The sequence below is a fragment of the Balaenoptera borealis genome (genome assembly GCF_965194805.1).
Source record: "Balaenoptera borealis genome assembly, chromosome: 12".
In the NCBI taxonomy this organism is placed as follows: Eukaryota; Metazoa; Chordata; class Mammalia; order Artiodactyla; family Balaenopteridae; genus Balaenoptera; species Balaenoptera borealis.
This window is the reverse complement of record NC_138869.1, coordinates 64259328-64275909: the sequence shown is the minus strand read 5'-3', so window position 1 is coordinate 64275909 and position 16582 is coordinate 64259328. Positions and strand designations below refer to the sequence as shown.

Genomic DNA, 16582 nt, shown 5'->3' with positions numbered 1-16582 from the left:
TGTGCATTCTGGAGGGAGGAAAAACTCAGTAGCCTGGGTATTTGGAGTTGGATTTAAGTATATTTAAAGATAATTTAAAAATTCAATGTTTTCTGTGCACCTGGATTATGGACTGAGCTTTATACCCACAACATTAATTGGTTCTTGTAATGGTATTATTTATAGATGTTTTCCTTGGATAATACACATATATCCTGTTTTCCAAAGTATATTATGTCTTTGATGGCAGGAACCATTCAAAACTAGAATAGAATCACCATCCTCCACCAAGCTTGGAATATCGCTCTCTGGGCAAAGTAAGTGTTTAGTGACTATGGATGTGCTGCTCGGGGCCCAGGATGGTGGCTCTCGCCTGGTGTGCTGGGCAGAGGTGGACCAGGTTATTCACCAAATCATATGACATGACATTTTTATCAGAGTATCACATTTTGTCTTTGCTCTGAGTACTGTCATTCAGGCGCTGTGAGATGTAACGCAGACTGAATCTACTGAATCTATGTAACGTAGACTGAATATCAAACAGGCATTAAGGAAAAAGCGCATGCTTACAGAAACAGGTGAGATATTCTGCACAAGGAGGATGTGATAGGATAAGGTCACGGCAGGAGATGGCTCTGTTCGTCCAGCCCCACAGAAAGCTGTGTAGAAAGGAAATGAATGGCTCCATAACCAGGGAAGCTGTCATGGAAACTGAGAGATGTTGTTACACTCTGATAGTGATTTCTGTGTAATTGTTAGTGACTCTGATGATGCTGATTTTGGTATTTGCTTCCTTCAACGCTGCTGCCAAACTTCTGGAATTCAAGACTGTGACAAATACCAAAAAGTTGAGAACTACTGCTCTGGGATAACTATATCTTTTTTAAAAAAGTGTGATGCACTTGAATGGTAGGTTCTTGATTCTTTCGACATCATCCTGTTGGACCAGAAAGAGGTGTCTCAGCTGGATTCGTAAATACCCCCTGTCTATGGTTGAGCGGTTGGGCAGACGCTATGCAGTTGCCGAGTGTACTTGCCCGTTCCCACAGCTTCCTTCCTGAAAGAGACAACAAGCCTAAATGCATGTAGACAGTTCACGCATCAGAGCTTAATGTTTATATCAGTTTCCTTGTCCCCCAGTCCCATGGGGGGTGCAGGTGTAGGCCCAGAAAGATGCTGTGCATGGGGGTATGTGTCACAGCTGGGACACCCGAGCATAGGAAATCCTAAGCTTACCGAGATGCTGGCAAACCTGCCCAATCTTCGCTTCCAAGGAAGATATTATTTTTCTTACCTTGGAATGCAAGTGCATCTCCTCTGATGAGGGCAGGGAGACATTATTATCCTGGAGTGAATAAATAAACCTGCTCTCTGACCAAGACAGTGACACTCTCCCTAGCTTCCTTGGCTGTCTGTTATGGAAACATCTTTGAACAAAACTGTTATTGAGCAACCATCTATGTGCAATGCACTGGGCTTAGCATCATGGAAGAAACAACAGAGACCAACAGATCTGGATTTGAGTTTGAGGTTGCTACTTCCTAGTTGAGTCATCTTGGGTGAGTTATCTAACCTCTGTATGAAATGGGGAATAATGGTAGAGCTATTGAGAAAATTAAATTCAATAGTGTATTTAAAGCACTAGTGCTTATAAACAAAATCAAAGTTCTGTTGGACAGTAACGAGGTGGAATGGATGCTGGTGTCATCTGGCAGTGTCTGTGCCCCTGCGTTCGAACCATTCATGTTGTAATATGGTCCTTCTGTGAGCAACAGAAATTTCCATCCCTGTCAGTCACAGACATGAGTTGCTGTATGCTTTTTATTAGACATTTATATCTAAATTTGAAAAGGCTAATTCTACTTGATCCAGTGGTCAAAGGACAGATCTTCCAGATTTTAGATACTAAATAGCATATTTGGGGAACTCTAAAATGGAGCCGAATGAACACATTACAGTTAATTAGGCCCTCTGGAAAGCCTTACTGTCCCTAACATAGGCAGCCTAATTACCTTATATTTTAATTTCCTCTTTTTCATTAACAGGTACTGAGGGGCATCATCAATGAATTGGCTCTCAGCAGTTTGGCTTTCAGCTTCCATTTCCATCTTTATATGATCAAGAATTGGTCAACTGTGTATCAAGTTATTCTGTGTAGCCTAGATTCTTGGATGTGAACTAAACTATTCAGTTCAGGATTATTTATTTCAGCCATTTCCTCTGGTTTAAATGTTTCAAAAATGTATTTCTCACTCTTTAACAAGAGGATACTGAAAATTATTGATCCTGGTTTTGATGATTCAGAATCACCTTTCGAGCATTAGTCATTGTGACATTTCATAGTCATAGGTGATGATATAAAACTTCTACTGTCAACTTACTCTTTACTTACTTACCTCTTTCTCATAGAATGAAGCTTGTTTAATTGTGAGACACTCCAGGCCAGTGTAACAGGCCCCCTTCGAGAGCTGTCATTACCCTCCATGAAGTCATCAGTGCGGTCTCTCTGCCCTTGACTTCCCATCTCTGTCCAATGACTGTTTTGATGTCTGTCACACCCACAGTTGTACCGCGAGCACCAGCCTCTGAACCTGCCCCCCGCCGCTTTTCATCTGTGCTCATCTCATTAACGAAGTGAGAAGGGAATCTCCCTTGCCTTTTCCAAGAATTTTGGAGACATTTTGAATGGACTCACTCCAAAGCAGCGGTTGGCAAAGGTTTCCCGTGAGGGGCAGTTGGTAAACATTTCAGCCTTTGTGGGCCACATGCAGTCTCTGCCATGCATTCTCACCTTTCTCTTCTCTCATCCTTAGCTTGGAGGGCCCTGCAAGAGCACACCTGGGGCAGAGCTGACCTGCAGCTCAAGTTTGCTGATCCTTGCTCCAGATACATGGTTCCTTATCATTAGAGCAGTGGTCTCCCAAAGAAGACAAACTTATGGTTACCAAATGGGAAAGTGGGGAAGGGAAAAAGTAAGAGTTTGTGATTAACATATGCACACTACTATATATAAAATAGATAACCAACAGGGACCTTCTGTATAGCACAGGGAACTATATTCAATACTTTGTAATAACCTAGAATGAAAAAACTAGAGCAGTGGTCTCCAAAATTTTCTAAAAGCGGGTACTCAGGGCTATACAAAATATTTCCATTTTTAAATCAAATTAATACATTACGTTCATCATAAAACATGCATGAAAATAGAAATTTAAAAAGCATGGGATAAAAGGTGGATATACATAGAAGCTCTAGAAGTTCTTTCTGTGCCCCAGGAGACAATGTTGTCCACTTTTTGGGGAAACCGCAGTGCATCTCAGAGTTCTCTCTATTAGAGGAAAAAGATGACACTTCTCACATGACACCAACCTTACAATTTTCTAGAAATCTTAATATCAGCTTTTACCTTGACTCTACTTAAACTCAAGAGAACTTGATTCATTGGGACTTGCCAAAAAAAGGTTGAAAAACATTACAAGAATAGACTTTAAAAAAAATCAGTTCTTTAAAATATTCAGAGAATAGACTATGATCAAAAAGAAGACCATGAAATTCTCCTTCAGGATCTTGATTATTAAACTTTTTTCGAGTTTACAGTCTTCTAATGTGATATCTCACTTGAAATGCCAGGGCCACCTTTCAGGAAACAGCACACAACACAGGTAACACCACAGCGTTTACTTATAAGACTATTTGGAATTTTCCGTGAGCAATAACCTGGAACTCACGGCACATGCAAATTGTTTTCTAAGAACAGTTATTGAACGTGTCCTGCATCAGACGTTAGATTCTTAACCTTGGGTTCATGGGTTACATAAATGCCTATAGACGAGTTTCAGTGTATCAGTGAACATGTTACAAGTTTCATGCAAAATGGAATATATGGATGTAATAAGTGCATATTTCTGGGAATATGTCCATACCTATCCATTTAGGAGACAGAAATCATACCAGCTATTTTACTAGAGAGTATTTAATACAAAGAACTGTTAACTAAGTGTAAAATTATTAACAAGATAAGTGAAAAGGCAAAAAGAAAATTCGAAATTATCACAGAGGCAGCAATTGCAGGAGGCTGCCACTGCTCCTAAGAGTTGGGCACAGAAAAGAAAGGGGCTGGAATCATTAGCATTTAGAACCCGAAACTCAGATGGTGGAGGAGCTGCAGCCGGGGTTGCTGGGGCCCTGACCTCTCAGGGGGACACCAGGCAGTGGTGTGGGGTCTCTGAGGGTGTGCCCTAGGCTGATTGGGAGAGTGTTGGAATCTCTTTATACTGGACTCAACTGCAACTTCCAAAACAAAGTGCTCCTGCTGGGGTGGAAAACCTCCTGAGGCGGTGCTCAGGGAACCCGCAGGCCGGTGAGATGAAGTAAGACCTTTCTTGGTCCTCCCATGTTGCCTCTCTGAGGAGCGTCCCCTATCGGTAGGCTCAGCCTTGCAAAGCTGGGTGGATTGACTGATTGATTGACTGATGGTTAGGATTTTCTTTCTTTCTTTTCTTCCAGTTTTATTGAGATATAATTGACATACGGCACTGTACAACTTTAAGGTATACAGCATAATGATTTGACTTATATATATCATGAAATGATCACCACAGTAAGTTTAGTGAGCAGCCATCATCTCATATAGACACAAAATCAAAGAAGTAGTAAAAAATTATTTTTCCTTGAAAACTCTTAGGATTTACTCTCTTAACTTTCATATGTAAAGTACTGCAGTGTAAGTTATATATATCATGTTGTACCTTACATCTCTAGTACCTATTTATATTACTGGAAGTTTGCACCTTTTTTTTTTGGCCTAGCTGTGCGTCTTGCAGGATCTTAGTTGCCTGACCAGGGATTGAACTTTTGCCCTCTGCAATGAAAGCACAGAACCCTAACCACTGGACTGCCAGGGAATTCCCAAGTTTGTACCTTTTGACTGCCTTCATCCAATTCCCCCTCGCCCACTCCCTGCCACTGGTAACCACAAATCTGATATCTTTTTCTGAGTTTGTCTGTCTGAAGTATAACTGACCTGTAACATGATGTTAGTTCCTATTACACAACGTAGTGATTTGATATTTGTATACATTTCAAACTGATCACCATGATATGTCTAGTTACCACCCATTGTTACTGAACCCAGGTCTGGCTGCTCGCCACTTGAAAGCCATTTCTTGAGAGACAAGTGTTGGTGGGAAAGGAAAGGTTGCTTTATTTCAGAGGCTGGCAGCAGGGGGGGAGGGCGGAGGCCCCTCCAAAGGCCGACTCCCCCCCTGACAATCAGAGGGCAAGAGGTCTTATAGACAGAGGGAGGGGGCTACATGCAGAAACAATACAGTCAGCTCTGACAGTCATCTTGAAATTGGTCATCGGTGGTCTGACCAGAGTCATCTTGATTGTTTTAGATACAGTTAATCTTCAGTTCCAGGGTCGGTTTGTTTCCATTTCTTTGAGGCCAATTCTTGGAATTGTTGCAGCTTATGTCATGGCTACAGCCTGGTCATCATGTAGTTAACTTCTTCCACCTGGTGGAGGTTTCCGTATCTATAAGACAGCTCACAGGATATGGCTCAGAATATTATCTGTAGCCCTTAAGGAGGAACTAAAAGTCCTTGACTATGCTTAAAGACTGAACTATTATTATTTGGTCTCCTTTGACCGCTTTCCTCTGTTTCTGCATTTTCTCACTTCTCTGATTAAACTTATTCTTTGGCTAAATTTTTTCCACAGACAAAAGGCAGGCTGAGGACATGGTGGGGGATGGGGGGTAAGGACCATAGGGTCCTGCTCTGTTTCACCATCACCATACAAAGATATTATAGTTATTGACTATATTCCCCACGCTGTACATTTCATAACTGTGACTTATATATTTTGCAACTGGAAGTTTGTACCTCTCAATCTCCCTCTCCTATTTCTTTCTACCCCCTATGCCCTCCCTTCTGCCAAATACCTGTTTGTTTTCTGTATCTATAACTCTGTTTCTCTTTTTCTTATGTTTGTTCATTTGTTTTGTTTTGTTTTTTTAGATTCCACATATAAGTGAAATTGTATGATATTTGAAATAATTGACTTATTTCACTTAGCATAATACCTTCTAGGTCCAAGCATGTTGTCCCAAATGGCAAGATTTCATTCTTCTCTATGGCTGAGTAGTATTCCTTTGTTTGTGTGTGGGTATGTATGTCTGTATATATATCAGATCTTCTTTTTCCCTTCATCTATTGATGGACATTTAGGTTGCTTCCATAGCTTGGCTATTGTAAATAATGCTGCAATGAACAAGGGGATGTATATATCTCTTCGAATTAGTGGGTTTTGTTTTCTTCAGATAAATACCCAAAGCTGGGTGGATTTAAAGCTTCAAGATAATAGCTTCATCACTGGCCCATAGATTTAATCAAATTCTTAAAGGGGACTGGGACTCTAAGTGTTAAAACTTCTACTCTTTATTTCTTTGTATTTGGGGAAGAGGATTATTTTGTGTATGGAGGAGATGTCTCACGGGTGAAGACAAATGAGAATCTGGATATTCTGAAGTGTTTCCTTTTCTAGGTTCTGGTATCATACAAAGCAGACACACCAGTGATTCATCTATTGTGAATGTTCTGGAACTAAACTTCTGAAGTTATATGGTGAGGTCCCATTTCTTTTCTTTTAATGTCCTGCTTCTTCTCTTTGGCTTTGTCTGCAAAGTGATCTCGTTTCTAGGATGGGATCATGAAAGGGACCAGGCTCCCCCAGGACCCTCTCTGTGTGGCTCCCTTGCCCTCCTGGTCGTGGTTGATGAAATGGTCAGAGACACCAGAAGACCTGAGCTGATCTGAGCAGCCTACTCCGACCAGGTAAGTGGTCCAGGTGTAAGAAGAGGGCACCTCCCTCAGGTGGTGAAGGGGGTCTATAGGAGCTGAGAGCTGCCGGCAGCCCCATTCCTCACAGTGAGAAGGAAGCCACTTTGAAGAAAGAGGGAACTGAGCCAACACAGTGAGAAAAGTGGAGAGGAGTGGCAGGGTGTTCAGTCCTTGTGCCAGTGGCCCCTGAAACGGCAGGACCACCCCCTTGTGAGCACAGAGTGCTTATACGAATCAGCTTAAATTTCTTTTTCCTCTTCAGCTTATTCAGGTTGGTTTCCTATCACTGGTACCCAGTAGAGGTCTGCCTAGAGCAACTTCACTGTGCTGCTTTTTGTTTATCCCAGTTAGACAATGAATCTCCCAGGAATTCTGTGGCCACAGCTGTGAAAGAGTGATGGAACTTAGCTCTTAACATTGTTTGAGGAGCGAGTGGGGAATGTATGGAAAGCACTTAGCATGGCCCCCATCATAAAGTACACACTAGAAACAACTGTTGTTTACCCAGCATGGTAGCATCAGTAGCCTGACTTGCCCCCAGGCTGTGCTCCATACAGCAGATTATCCCTGTGACCCCGATGCTGCTCTGCCACACCGTTGGGCTTGCCCTTCTCACTTCACCCTGAGACTGTCAAGGACCAACAAGGTTGGGGAGATAGCTATTAAGCCACAACAGCAATGTGTCATTTCTTCAAAGATACTCACCTAAATTAAGTGCAGCTGTCTGTGCAGCATCCCTTCAGCCTTTAAAGTTATGCAGTTTTCTCTTTATCATCAGCTGTGCATCCCTGCTGTTTTCTTCCTCCCGGGTACCACCATCAGCTGTTGAATCCCTGACGCCATTGGTCATTGGTGATGTCAACGCTGCCCATTGAGCCTATCTTCTCAAGCTTTTCCTTTTGTTGTGTTTCTTCCAAATCTTTTTTTTTTTTAAACATCTTTATTGGAGTATAATTGCTTTACAATGGTGTGTTAGTTTCTGCTCTATAACAAAGTGAATCAGCTATACATATACATATATCCCCATATCTCCTCCCTCTTGCATCTCCCTCCCACCCTCCATTTCTTCCAAATCTTAATGCATGTTTTGCTTCTTGGTTCCTCATGTGAATAGTGTATGTATGTATGTATTGTATTTCAGAAGATCAGTGTAATACTCTTCAATGAGAATTATAACTCTCATGCAGGCCAGTGTATTCTTACCAGTATGAGATAGGAAGCTAAGTCATAATCAGAAGGCTGCTTGGTGATCCAGGAATCAGTGTAAGAGATGTAAGATGACCCCCTCCCCCATCTCACACACATACAGCTGTTTGACTCAGCCGTCATTGCTGTAGGCTTGAGAGGATAGAAGTAATTTGTTGTTCAGAAATGATTTTTGAATTAATAACAAACCAGACAGCTAAAGGTTAGTATAATGACTGCTACTTAGAATGAATAATTTAGGGCTTCCCTGGTGGCGCAGTGGTTGAGAATCTGCCTGCTAATGCAGGGGACACGGGTTCGAGCCCTGGTCTGGGAAGATCCCACATGCCACGGAGCAGCTGGGCCCGTGAGCCACAACTACTGAGCCTGCGCGTCTGGAGCCTGTGCCCCGCAACGGGAGGGGCCGCGATAGTGAAAGGCCTGCGCACCGCGATGAAGAGCGGTCCCCGCACCGCAATGAAGAGTGGCCCCCGCTTGCCGCAACTAGAGAAAGCCCTCGCACGAACCGAAGACCCAACACAGCCAATCAATCAATCAATCAATAAAGTAGCTAAAAAAAAAAAAAAAAAAAAAAAAAAAAAAAAAAAAAAAAAAAAAAAAAAAGAATGAATAATTTAAAAATAAAACAAAATTGTTTTATGTGTCTGAACAACTATCTCTGCCTCATAAATACAAAGAAATAAGGATCGACTCAATCCCAAAACAAAACAGAAACCAACCAAACAAAAAGCCCTTACAAAGCAAGTGGGAGCAAGGGTTGTTTGAGAAAATTTCCTATAATAATCAATGAACACATTATTAATGGGGAAGCAAATGACTTCATACACACTGTATCTGGGTCAGTCAAGTGTAGCATTATCAATTTTATCCTTTCAGTCACGTGGTCTCCTAGTTTAGAGGAGTTGATCTAAACTGACCTTCTTAGATGAGTGGAGTAACTGTGCTGACTGGTCAGCTGTTCCAATCCCCTAGTCACCATACGTGACACATTTCAAGCTGCATCAGTGTGTGAGACAGTGTGGTGTCATAATAATACACCCATGTTGCTCTCTTGTACCCCCACTCTCCCCTGTTTTCTAAGCTCACATATCCAACTGACCACTGGATAGTCCACATGGATGACCAGCTGGTACTTCAAGCATAACACATACAAAACAGAATCCTTGACTTCTTCCTACAAAACCTACTCCTGCCTCTCTCTTTCCTAGTGCACCAAATGACACCTATCAGCCACCGATTTCTCAGGCCAAAGTCCTGAGTTACTCCTGCTGTCTCTCTTTTGCTGACAGCCCACAATCACTCCATCTGCTGTACCTTTACAGTACACCTCATTCCAGACATCACATCTTAGCACCTACCATGCTTCCACCTTGTCCAAGCTTCCCTCACCTCTTGACTGCTCCTGCAGTAGCCCGCCAGCTGGTCTCTCTTCTGCGTTTTGGGCCCTAACTACTCCCCTCAGAGCAGCCACAGGGATAGATTAAAAACATAAATCACCTCTCATCTTTCCCATACTCAAAACGCACAATAAATATCGAGTATACTCCAAATAGCATCCAGGTGACGTTTTCTCATTTACATTTTCTATAATTACCATGTATAATTTTTATAACCTGAAAAACAATTTGGTTTTACACTTTGCTTTTATAAGGAATATAACATTTTGAATACAAATTAAAGAGACCCTTTCTCGGTACAGCTTTCCTTTCTTTAATCACTTGATTTGATACACATAATCTGATCCTAATTTCAGAGGCTTCCTTGTGTTTTGACCACTTCTATTAATAGTTAGTTAAAAGATAACACACTAGGAGATAGCAGAGTATAGTGAGAAAGGCATGGAATTTTAAATCATAATGCTTAGGATCTAGTTTATTGGACAATGGATTAGAGGAGTAGCTTTAGCCAGTTGACTTAAGTTTTCTGTCCCTCATCATAAAAAAAATGCAACTAACAATATCTGGTCTCCCTACCACACAGGATTTTTGTGAAGATCAAATTGATATTTGAAAGTGTTTGGTAAAGTGTAAAACACTCAGTGAATGTTAGTTAAAAATAATAGAATTACACAATCATCACATGGTGAGTGGTAAAATCTACAGATGGAGTGACGAATTGCCTTACAACACTCACTGAAGTAAATTAAGGATTCCATTGAGTACTGTATTTGTCATATGCTATCTTAACCCAATATCCATATGCACAGAGGATGATTAGATTAGTGCATGTCAGATGCTAACTGAATAAAAATGGAAATGACAGATGTAGAGTCAGAGCTGCCCTGCTCATTGGAGGAGACAGCTGTATGAAGCTCAGGGAGAGACTCTGCCTTGTTCTGTCCATGGGATTTCTTATACACCTGGAGTGAGTGGCTAAGAGCACAGATGGAGGTGGGTGGAAACAGTGCCCAGAGCTGAATGGGGGGAGAAAGTGAGTGGGGAGAGAGGTTGTTGCACCTGTAGCCTCAATGGGGCAGCCGTGGGTTTGTTACTGAAAGTGAGGGTCCAGCTGCTTGCTGCTCAGAAGCCAATAAAGAGGCAAGTTGGTGGAAAGGAAAGTTTGCTTTATTTTGGATGCCGGCAACCAGGGGTGGGGGAGGGGAGGGCGGACTCCTGTCCAAAGGCTGATTCCCCCCAACTGACAAGCAGTGGGCAAGAGCTTTTATAGACAGAGGGAGGGGGCTACATGCAGAAATAGTACAGTCAGCTCTGACAGTCATCTTGAAATTTGTCATGTGGTGGTCTGAGCAACATCTTCTTGATTGTTTTAAGTACAGTTAGTCTTTAGTTCCAGGGTCGATTTTTTCCCATTTCTTTGAGGCCAATTCTTGGAATTGTAGCAGCTTATGTCACAGCTACAGTCTGGTCATCACGTAGTTAACTTCTTCCATCTGGTGGGGGTTTCAGTCTCTGCAAGACAGCTCACAGAATATGGCTCAGAATAGCCCTTGAGGAGGAACTAAAAGTCCTTGACTATGCTTAATGACTAAACTATTATTATTTAGTCTTGTTGGACTGTTTTCCTTTGCTTCTTCATTTTCTCACTTCTCTGGTTAAACTTATTCTTTGGCTATAATTTTTCTACAGACAAAAAGCAGGCAGAGGGCATGGGGAAGGGGAGGGGGAAGGACCATAGGGTCCTGCTTCATTTCAGGTTCACCTTGAGCAAAGGGCCCTGTGTTCAGAGGGTCTCACAGACACTGTGGGCCAGTCCTGGAGGCACAGCAGGTTATGGTGATGAGGCCTAAGGGAAAAGCCCTCAGCCCCCAGGAAAACTTCAAGTTGGAGCCTCAGAAGAAGGAACAATAGAAGTTTTGAGATCTTTATTCAGTTTAAAGCAACCAAAATTTCACCGAGTACCAGGCACATGGCTAGATCCATTTACATATGATCATATTTGATCCTTAAGCATGCATTTTTAGGTAGGTATTCTCAATTTGCCGATGGGAAAACTCTAGACTCAGAGGAGTTAGAGAAGTTTTTCAAGATCATCCTACTAGTAGGTGAACAATCTGGGCTTGAAATTCAGTTCTGTTGGCTCCTTTATACCACATCCTCTTGAGCACCAGTGAGCTTCTGTGTAGCAGAGGCCTTGACTCTGGCCAATTAATGATTCTCAGAGACACACGTGTAGACCTTTCCAGGGGTGTTGGCAGAATCTTTGATACCAGGTGTGGTGATCTTGGAAGGAGTGCAGCCCAGAAATATGTGGACCTGTGATCTGCTTTCTTTAACAAAAGACAGTGAGATTTGTGGCTCAGCATCTCTGAAAGATTATTGTGATTTTTTCAAGTCACATATTTTATTGATAAAGAAATATTTTGCTATTTTGAAGATAACTTTACAGTACCTCAAAGAACCTCATCAAATCAGTGTGTATTAATGTAAGAAACTGAGATTTTTGGCTTCACTAAGAGCTCATGTGGTTTCATTCAGATGGAGATAAATGGCATGTAATTCATGACCTGCTTCATGGAGCCAGGGATGTGGTTTGACAAGGACACTGCTTCATTATTCTATTTCTGCTCAAAGACACAATACAGAACTCACGAGTTCACTGAGATCTTTTCAGTCATGTGTGGCTTCTTTTCAAATGCTTCCAGAGAAGGTTTTTGTACTGGGGCAAATCCACAAATCCAAGAGTTAGTAAAATCCCAGTCTTTCCAAATCTAGTTTTCTTTTCACAAAGATTCACATTGTCTGATGTACCAGGGATAGACATAAGGTACTACTTTAAATTTTTTTGGCTTCATATTTTTACTGGGAAAAAACTTTTAACATCTAAAGCACTGAGACTTTTATTTTAAATTTATCTTCAGGTATAGAAGTAAAATCTGAAAATATAGACATTTTATCATACTTTATTTTCTTTGGCATTTTATACCTAAACTCTTTAAAACAAATGTGTAAAAATTGTGTGTCCATAAATATAATGACAGTTTAGGGTCTCAGTAATTCTTTTCAAAGGAAAATTATTCTGTATATCTTAGCAAGGAAATAATGATGGGTGTAAATTAACCGACCATGTACAGAACAGAGTGTACTGCTATTCTGTATTATCTGAAGTCAACAAGGCTTTAATAACTTAATTTGTTATAAATGGAGTATTCATCACAAAATCATGTTTCAAAGCACCTAGAAGAAATTAAATTTAAAAATTTGGCATCTGTTTTATGTGGCCCCTGATGTCAATCCATGGATCTCATGCCACAGTTTAAGAAATGATGTTTTAGAGGCAAACCAAACATTTGATTTATTATAGGAAAAGCTAATTTTCATGATCTCTAAGATGGACCCTTTCTACTGTAAGAACCCTTAATTGTGTGATTCATTTGTGTAAGTCAATTGCCTTATCTGATTGAAATCAAGGATAGCAGTTACTCTGTTGTATGACAGGATGAGGAATGCCTTTATTTTAGACAATACTGTATAGTTTGCAGTGAGTTTACAGGTTATTTATTTTTATTATTATTTTGTACGTGGTAAGGTTGTGTTTCAGTAATCTCTTCTGTGTAACAGAACCTGACCACATTTGATGACTTTAAACAACACTGAATCTTTCTTGGGGTTCCTTGGTGATCTTTTGCTGCACTCAGATCCTTCACACAGCCTCCTGGGTGGCACTGGGGAGACCCCCTTCAGAGTGGAGCCAGGCCTCTTAGGAGGTAGCGGGGAGCCTGGCCCCTTAGGAGGGAGGGGAGGGAGGGGAACACCCGGAGTGGGAGCCTTTGCCTCCGTCACGCTTGCTGATACACCATTGGCCATGGCGAGTCACGTGGCAGAGTGTAATTTACATGCTGCGAATACTGGGAGGTGAGGTTCGCTGGGGTCTGCAGTGTCAGAGCTCCCAGAGATCGCTGTTTATCTCCTAGTGTCTGTCCACCTTTCCCCCGTCCCCTAGTAACAAGAGTCCTGGTTTTAAACAGGATGCAAGGATCCTGTCTAGAAGACCTAGAATAAAGACTACTTTTGCTACCGTAGCAAAAGGTAGGGATCGTGGTTGGGAAGCTACACTTTTGGACCATGGGATTCCAGCAAAAGTGTTGTGTGTGGACTCAGGGTACTGTCTTTATCACACATCTATTGTTGTGAGACAAATCCCCCCAAACTTAGGGGCTGGAAGTAACAAACATTCCTTTTCTCACAGATTCTGAGAGTCAAGATTTGGGAACAGCTAAGGTGGATGACATTGGCTCAGAGTCTCTCCTGTGGTTGCAGTCAAGGTATCAAGAAGGGTAGCTGTCCTGTGGGAGTCAGCTGGGGCTGGAGCATCCTGCCCACGGGGGCTCCTGCACTTGGCTGTTGACGGAAGCCTCAGTTCCTCCCCACATGGACCTTTCCATAGGGCTTCCTGAGCAGCCACTGGCTATACTCCTGTCATGGAAGTTAGTTCCCCCAGAGTGAGTGACACAAAGAAGAATCAAAGTGTCTTTTATGACCAAACCTTGTAAGTCACAGGTCATGACTTCTGTCCTCAGTGGGTCACACAGGCCAACCCTGAGGGTGGAGGGGAGCACACAAGGGTGTGACCACCAGGAGGCAGCGGCCACAGGGGGCCACCTTAAGGCTGCCAACCACAGTGTCCTTAGAGGAAAGGTGTATGTGTTCCTTCTTATTCTGAGCTTCTAGTATTCCTCAATACTGTATTCTAAGCAGTCATGTGAGACAACACTGAGCAAACTAATTCTATACAAAACGTTTTCCACAGCACAGGATAGCTCCAATTTATTTGTAGTCTTCATTCTCATTAGGGAAAAAAACCAGAAAAGAAATTATTTCCTGGGTTCTTTGGTGGGGCTAATGGCGGACTCTGGGAGGGCTCACATTGAGGAGTACATCCCAGAACTTCTGCTGTCAGTGTCCTTGTCCCCACAGTGAGCCACAGCCACCCCCCACCTCTGCAGGAGACCCTCCAACACTAGCAGATTATCTCAAGGTGCAAGCCTCTGGGATTTGGAGATGGAACCAACATACTGGCTGGTCACAGTTCTCGCAATGACCAGTCTCTGTTAGCAAGTCCCACACCTGGGAACATTCGCCAAGAAGTGTGAAGTGCAACTTGATTTAGTTGAAGATAAAATATTGGGAGTGGAGCTGCTCTACCCACCACCAGTCCTCCCATCAGGAAACTTGCACAAGCCTCTTAGATAGCCTCATCCACCAGAGAGCAGACAGCAGAAGCAAGAAGAACTACAATCCTGCAGCCTGTGGAACAAAAACCACATTCACAGAAAGATAGACAAGATGAAAAGGCAGAGGGCTATGTACCAGATGAAGGAACAAGATAAAACCCCAGAAAAACAACTAAATGAAGTGGAGATAGGCAACCTTCCAGAAAAAGAATTCAGAATAATGATAGTGAAGATGATCCAGGACCTCGGAATAAGAATGGAGGCAAAGATCGAGAAGATGCAAAAAATGTTTAACAAAGACCTAGAAGAATTAAAGAACAAACAAACAGAGATGAACAATACAATAACTGAAATGAAAACTACAGTAGAAGGAATCAATAGCAGAATAACTGAGGCAGAAGAACGGATAAGTGACCTAGAAGACAGAATGGTGGAATTCACTGCTGCAGAACAGAATAAAGAAAAAAGAATGAAAAGAAATGGAGACAGCCTAAGAGACCTCTGGGACAACATTAAACGCAACAACACTTGCATTATAGGGGTCCCAGAAAGAGAAGAGAGAGAGAAAGGGCCCGAGAAAATATTTGAAGAGATTATAGTCAAAAACTTCCCTAACATGGGGAAGGAAACAGCCACCCAAGTCCACGAAGTGCAGACAGTCCCATACAGGATAAACCCAAAGGGAAACACGCTGAGACACATAGTAATCAAATTGGCAAAAATTAAAGACAAAGAAATATTATTGAAAGCAGCAAAGGAAAAACGGCAAATAACATACAAGGGAACTCCCATAAGGTTAACAGCTGATTTCTCAGCAGAAACTCTATAAGCCAGAAGAGAGTGGCATGATATACTTAAAATGATTAAAGGGAAGAACCTACAACTAAGATTACTCTACCTGGCAAGGATCTCATTCAGATTAAATGGAGAAATCAAAAGCTTTACAGACAAGCAAAAGCAAGAGAATTCAGCACCACCAAACCAGCTCTACAACAAATGCTAAAGGAACTTCTCTAAGTGGGAAACACAAGAGAAGAAAAGGACCTACAAAAACAAACCCAAAACAATTAAGAAAATGGTAACTGTAACATACATATTGATAATTACCTTAAACGTGAATGGATTAAATGTTCCAAACAAAAGGCACAGGCTTGCTGAATGGATACAAAAACAAGACCCATATATATGCTGTCTACAAGAGACCCACTTCAGACCTAGGGACACATACAGACTGAAAGTGAGGGGATGGAAAAAGATATTCCATGCAAATGAAAATCAAAAGAAAGCTGGAGTAACAATACTCATATCAAATAAAATGGACTTTAAAATAAGGAATGTTACAAGAGACAAGAAAGGACAATACATAATGATCAAGGGATCAATCCAAGAAGAAGATATAACAATTATAAATATATATGCACCCAACATAGGAGCACCTCAATACATAAGGCAACTGCTAACAGCTATAAAAGAGGAAATCGAAAGTAACACAATAATAGTGGGGGACTTTAACACCTCACTTACACCAATCGACAGATCATCCAAACAGAAAATTAATAAGGAAATACAAGCTTTAAATGACACAATAGACCAGGTAGATTTAACTGATATTTATAGGACATTCCATCAAAAAACAGCAGATTACACTTTCTTCTCAAGTGTGCATGGAACATTTTCCAGGATAGATCACATCTTGGGTCACAAATCAAGCCTCAGTAAATTTAGGAAAATTAAAATCATATCAAGCATCTTTTCTGACCAAAATGCTATGAGATTAGAAATGAATTACAGGGGAAGAAATGTAAAAACCACAAACACATGGAGGTTAAACAATACATTATTAAATGAACAAGAGATCACTGAAGAAATCAAAGAGGAAATCAAAAAATACCTAGAGACAAATGACAATGAAAACATGACAATC

The 16582-nt window shown here is 41.5% G+C and overlaps 1 long non-coding RNA gene across 1 annotated transcript in view; it reads right to left on the bottom strand.

Annotated features, from left to right (window-relative positions):
• The window catches only part of LOC309608005, a 702496-nt gene that overhangs the window by 591481 nt on the left and 94433 nt on the right, over positions 1-16582 (bottom strand). The window lies entirely within an intron of this gene.